Raw genomic sequence first — 6,958 nt, 5'->3', positions numbered from 1 at the left:
TGCAAATGTAATATATTTGGTTGCCTAATTTTTAAGAGTAATATACAAGACAATTAGCAGAACTGTTCATTTGAAATTCGTATTTGCTCCCTAGAGCCAAATAAGGTTTCTCCCTTAAAGTGGAATTATATGTTTACGATGTGGAGGACGCTTCTCGAAGCTTTTCAAGAAAAGGGAAAAAACGTGTGGTCAGGACTGAAGATCAAGAGAGGAGGTATTTTTTAGCTAATGTGCTAGAATAGGAAAAAAAAAACGCAATTTAAAAAAGGGGTGGAAGCCGGCAAAAGGCAGCATGACGCCAGACAAAATTTATTGCTTGTGTATAATCGAGATAGTTTGTGAAAAAACCCCATACCAGTGTGTTCCCCAAAGATTTATTTTTGTCACAAAATTTTAAACCTTTTTGGTTGATCAAACCCGCTGTTACCCTGCATTTTGTGGCAAATACAGAGTAAAAGGGAAAAAAAATAGTTTCAATTTTTCGTTTGTCTTCGCCCCCCCCCGATAAAATCGAGATGTATCAATTTATAAACTAATAAAGTCAGCAAATTGTGATTATTAGCTTGCTTACAAATGCTTAAAAAAAATAACAATTTTAAATTCCCCGAAAATCTGAAGTGTCAGGTCTGTAACAATGCGACATTTTTCAGGGATATAAAACATCGCTAAATGGGAATTTTTAGCACGTCACAGAAATCTAGAAAATGGGATGACAAAAAAGGAAGACCATCGTGATCCCGTTTTTGACAGAAACTCTAGAAAAAGATGTTCCTAATTTTCATAACATTACTATAGTCGGGGCAAATCCACACACCACACCCAAACACACACACACCACACACACCACACACACACACAACACACACACACACACACACACACACCAAAACACAAACAACATAGATGTGGGGGTGGTGTGTGTGTGTGGTGTGGTGTTGTGTGGTGATGTTGAAAAGGGAATTATTCTCCCAAATTTTAATTATTAGTTTGCCTAGACATAGCGAGGGAAACATTTTTGATAGATATATTTAAACTTTAGTTTGGAAAAGTTGTATTTGCCCTTTATAGTTTTTGTTTTTAATGACTATGATACTTGAAGTTATTTATAGTTTATGTATTCAAGATTGTACCATGAAAGTAATACTGTTTTTTTATTCCCTTTTTTATAACATATTTTGGATATGTTCGAGTTTCCTGTTTATCCAAGGCCTTTTTCCTACCTCTTCATCCCTATTTTCATACTCATTTTCCCCCGTTATGTTTTGCCCATTGTCTTTCCCCAGTTGAATTAGCTTAGTGACAAACTGGCTTGTTTACATAAGCCAAAGGGAAGCAAAGGGAAAACTTTGGGCGTTTTTCTTCACTCGGATTGGGGTTTTTTTCATGTTGAGTCTTGCTTTTTGTTTCCCAAAGAAGGGCCCTTAATGAAACTTTTTTACTATTTCTCATCAAAGATGTCAGTACCTTGCCAAGGGAAAAAAATTTCCAACAGGAAAAATAATGTATATAAGACTTAAAAAAAGAAGAAAAGGCATTTTACATCCCGCTTGGGGGGAGTGATTCATGATGGCATAGAGATTGATAAGTTCATTTTTTTTGTCACCAATGAACAAGGAACGTAAATGAATGAGCACGGGACACGAAGTAAAATGAAAAATCGTCTTTACCACCCTTTGTATCCCCACTTACTAGGTCTTTATGCATATGTTATTTTGATACCTCATTTTTAAATTTTCTTTAGCTTTGTAAGACAATTGTACTTGTCCTTTGGGGAGTCCCCAGTTGTAAGCAATGCCATCCTTTAAAAATCCTTGAAAGTACTGAAATATGAGGAAAATGAGAAAAGTCGTAAGACAAAGGGTTCAAGAAGGAAACATAAGAGAAGGACAGTTTTACTACACACATTTGGGAGAAAGGGACTTGTGTCAATTAGGTTTTTTGTTGTAAAAGTTTAAGATTTATAATCATTATCAAGAAAGTAGATTATAAAATTTTTTGTATTCCCTTTCTCTAGTTTCCTCTAAGACGAAATTTGATCATCAGTAACCTCTTAGATTATTGTATCTTTTTAGGTGGGTTTATCAAGAGTATGACTTTGGGAATGAATTGTTTTTTATAGTGGGGTTAAAGAGTATGCTTGGAATGATACAGGGGAGCTCACATTGACATTTTAAATTTAAAAGTGCCCCCCCTTTGAAAACCTAGGGATTTTCCCCGTAGAAAGGAAAAGGGGGATTGACCATAGAGAGAAGGAGGGGCGCAAAACATATCGCATTCCATGACAAAGCGCCACAGTACATAATCAGTTGGATAACCCTTTAAATTCTAATCAAAGACCCCAAAGGGTATTCTCTGTAAGAATGTTTTTGAACACCTACTTTATTGTAATTTCGTTAGCATTTTCGCGTATTAAAAGGAAACAAACAACCTGTATAGCTTTAAAATTCCCTCTTTACTGAAAAAAATACACACCCCTTTTTTTGGAAGGTACTATACTAAAATTTACTTTCACATTATATTTAAAGAATTAAAGTAAAAGAGATAAAAATGTTTTAAAGGATGCATAAATTCACAAAAAAGGATTCTTAAAAAAAAAATTTCCTTTCAATTTTTTTTTTCTCTTTATTCGTTTCTATTTTTTTTTTTTTTTTCATTCCCTGCCCCTCAACTTTTTTTCCCCTTCGTTTTTACCTGCTCCTCCCACCGTCCTTCTCGATTCTCCCCGCCTTCTCGCGACATCCCAATTTCCAAGAGGTAGCCGTCCCACGCCGTTGAGGAGGCGACGCGGGGGTGTCCGAAGATTTGGCAAGCCGAAAAGAAGCCCTGAATAATAAAACACTGGAACAAAATTTTTTTTCGGGGATGCATTTCTTTTATGCTTTTTCCTGTGATTGGGTGCGCTGTGCTAAATTATCGTTAAAAGTTTGTAAATCCGACACTATTTACGTATTTAATAGGTGTCCTTTGGAAAAATATTTAAACAGGTCCATTCTCCAGTGCTGTAAAGGGATTCATTATTTTTAGTAACCGAGAGGGTACGGAAACCCGCAACCCCAAACTGTGTTTTAAAATTGGTTTCATCCCCATATGCAATGGAGTTTAAAAATAAAATTTTAAGCCCTAAAATATGGGAAAAATTACGATATTGATCGCACTTACAAGCAAAGCCTTTTCTTTCCCCGTGTTAGCACCTGTGGGGTTATTTTCAACGTGCTACAAGAAATAATTAATTGAAATTTATGATCTACTAAAAACAGGGTATTATATATTTTTCTTCTTTTTTAACAGTGGTTATGTTGAGTCCCGTGGTCACAGAGATACTTAATTGTAGTTTTCATGTTGTGATGCTTTTGGATGATACGTGGGGGGGTCCCCACCCTTTCCACGGAGAGTCCCGGGTGTTCCCTTTTTTAGGTAATCATTCTCCCCTTTTTATCCGGGTTGGGACCAGCACTGATTGGGCTGGTTTGGCCCCCCCCATGGCGGGAGGCAATCGAGGTGAATTTCCCCTTGTAGGAAAAACAACGCGCCGGCCGGTGACTCGACCCCTCGAACTCAGATTGCCGTCGTGACTGTTGAGTTCGACGCTCTAACCTTCGGCCCCCGCGGCCTCATAATTGTATATATGTATAATATATATAATATATATAATATATATATACATTATATATTTTATGTATATGTATATATATATATATATAATTTTATATATATATAATAATATATATTGGTTTGTGTGTGTGGTGTGTGTGTGGTGTGTGTGTGTTGGTGGTGTTGGTTGGTACGGAGTTATCAATCCGTGGTGGTAACTCGTAATTCCGGGAAATTTAAAAGTATGAAAATTTTTTCAGGGGAAATTCTGAAGAGTACAAAATAAAAAACCCTCTATACTGTGCTAAAGAACATTTTTCACTGTTTAAAAATTTTAACCCTTTTTGTAAAAAATTACTTTTCTTATTATAATTTTTTTTCATTATCACAATCATTACTGTTGTTTTTATTATTTTTATTTTTATGATTTTAAATTTTTATTTTTTTTATCATTTTTTTGGCGTTTTTACTTAAACTGAATTGTCTTATTCCCATCATCATCACATCGTATCATCGTCATCATCATATATCATCATCACATCATCATCATCTCAATTTTTCATCATCATTTTCATCATCATATCATCATCTATTTCATTGCTTGTTTTATTTCATTACCATTTCAATCTTTATCATTATCTTATCATGATTATTATATCATATCACCACATTATCATCATCTCATCATCATCATTCCCTTATCATTATTATTATTATTTTTTATTATTATTATTATTATGTTTTATTATTATTATTCCTATTATTATATTATTTTTATTATTATTATTTTTAAATTATTATTATTATCAATTATTATTCTTATTTTTGTTGTTGTTTTTGTTGTTATTTTTATTATTATTATTAATTTTTAAAATATTATTTTATTTTATTATTTTATTTCATTATCTTACATTATAATCTTTATTTTAATCATTTTTTATCATTATATATATGCTTAAACCCTATTACTACTACTACTACTATTTTATCATCATCACCTTTAGTATTATAATCTGCATTTTTGGCATTGTTTTTCAAAAATAAAATTATTGCTATACATTTTATCATCATCATTATTATCTTTATTATTTTTTATTATTATTTATTTATTTTATTTTTATTATTTTTTTATTTTTATTACTTATTATTTTTATTATTTTTTTATTTTTATTATTTTATTATTATTATACATTATCATTATTATTATTATTATTATTATTATTTTATTATTATTATTATTTTTATTATTTTTTATTATTTTATTATTATTTATTATTGTTTTTGTTGTTTTGTTGTTGTAGATGATTTAAAAATTTCTACCTGAATTTATTTCTGTACTACTACAAGTATTCCTATAGTGCTATTACCACTCCCTTTGCTGCTGCGATGGTTTTTGTTATGCAAATATATTAATTTACCGGCATTTACTTTCTGAATTAACCACTGAATACCGCACAAATCAATGCGTGTAAAGGATTAGTTTAGATTCGTTTTCTCACCTGGTAAGAAATTCTTAAAAAATTAGAAAGATATTACAAATATAACAGAGCGGAGAGAGCTTTGCCTGCAGGCGCCCCGGCACTCCGGGTTTCCCGGCTAAAAATGTTTTTTTAATTTGGAAAAAAAACTTCACCTCGAATGCGCGCCCGAACCTGCACCTGAAGAGCTGATAGAAATTTGGCCAGACAGGCTGGTCCCGGGAAGGTAATTTGGACTGTGGGAACATTGGTGAGGAAAACCCTTTCAGGGCAAGGTAGCAGGTACTGGTTGCCTGAGGAATGGGCTGCCACTGGCTTCTGATATATTTGTGTGTGTGTGGTGTGTGTGTTTTGTGGGTGGTTTTGGGGTGTGTGGTTGTGTGTGTGTGTGTGGTGTGTGTGGTGTGTTTTTGCATGCGGGGTGCGGGGGCGTGTGTGTGTTTCGTATATATTTGGAAAATATTTTTTATATTCATAGCCCTTATCTACAAATATAAAATCATGTTCCTATTTTAGTATTTTTTTTCTAATCTAAATTTATGTCCACCTCCGAGAAAAGAGCAAATGAAGTCTCAAGGGAAAACCGCACAAAAGGACCCAAGGGGTAAAAACGTCTTTTTGAGGAAATTTTCCCTTTATGAAAACCCTGGCCTTTCACGTTACCCAAAGCTTTTGTGTGAATAATTTGAATAAGTAGTTTTTATAAAAGGAGCAAATTTCTGCAGTTGCAAAAAAGGAAAATTCTTTTGCCACACTGTGCAATTAGCATAATTCCGGGCGTGATATCATTTCTCTGAAGAAGATTTAAATCGGAGTTTATGCAAGCCTGTTAAAAGGTTTTTCCCCTATGTGCGCTGTGAACACATAGGCAATAACCACACTTACTCGCACATAAGAACACACGCACACACTTTCAGAGAAAAAAAACTTAGGAAAGTTTTTTTGAATACTTGCCATCTAAAAAACTGGATTTTATTTATCTACCTCATCCCCCCCCCCCAAGGGGTTTTTAAAACCCCAAATCTGTATGTAAAGAATGTAGGAAATACCCTGACATAAGGCATGGGAACAACACACACACACCACACACACACACCCAAAACACACACACCAACACACCCCCCCCCTTTATTACAACATGTTAAAAATTTGTCCTGTTTTGTGAAAACTGTTGTTCCCCTTTTCTAAATATTTGAATGATGCAAGGGTTTTCCTTTTGGGAATCCCGATTATATGTTTTTCAGAAGATACGATAAACCTATGTGATCTTTGTTATTATCATATCATTTTTAATATCTAGTTCTATTCCGGGAATCCCGACGGAAAGAGCAAAGCAACGCCCCCAGGGGAGTCGAAACCAAAAGGAAACGCAGCTACATTTATCAGTCCACTGAGGATACGAGTCAATACCAGAAAACCTTAAAGACAAAGCGTTAAAAAATTAAAGGAAGGAATTGGAAACATCCCCGAAAGAATTGATACATACTTTTGATCTCACTTGTATTAAAAAAACAGCCCACTGTTCTATTCTATAAGGAATGCAAAAGTAGATTTGGAAAATTTTATTGAAGGCCACGACAGACATCTGACTGCCAAGTCCGGAAACCGATGCTGGAAAAGTGAATCACGAGAAGGTTCGTGTATTAAAATTTCCAGTTTCACGTCATTCTTTTATGTTCTATGAGATGATGTTTGCAATCGATAGACAATGCCCTTTCATACGGGATTCATGCATCGGGAAAAATGGGCGACATATAACAAGTAAAATCGTATATCCTTAAATACACACAAAAAAAACTTTTTATCTTTTGCACTCAAATTCCTTTGTCCCTAACACATGGGCCCGGCTCGGCCCGGTTTTGGGGGTACTACGGCAGCCTGTTAAAAAT

Source organism: Penaeus monodon, chromosome 11 (genome assembly GCF_015228065.2).
Source record: "Penaeus monodon isolate SGIC_2016 chromosome 11, NSTDA_Pmon_1, whole genome shotgun sequence".
In the NCBI taxonomy this organism is placed as follows: domain Eukaryota; kingdom Metazoa; phylum Arthropoda; class Malacostraca; order Decapoda; family Penaeidae; genus Penaeus; species Penaeus monodon.
This window is presented reverse-complemented; position numbering follows the sequence as displayed.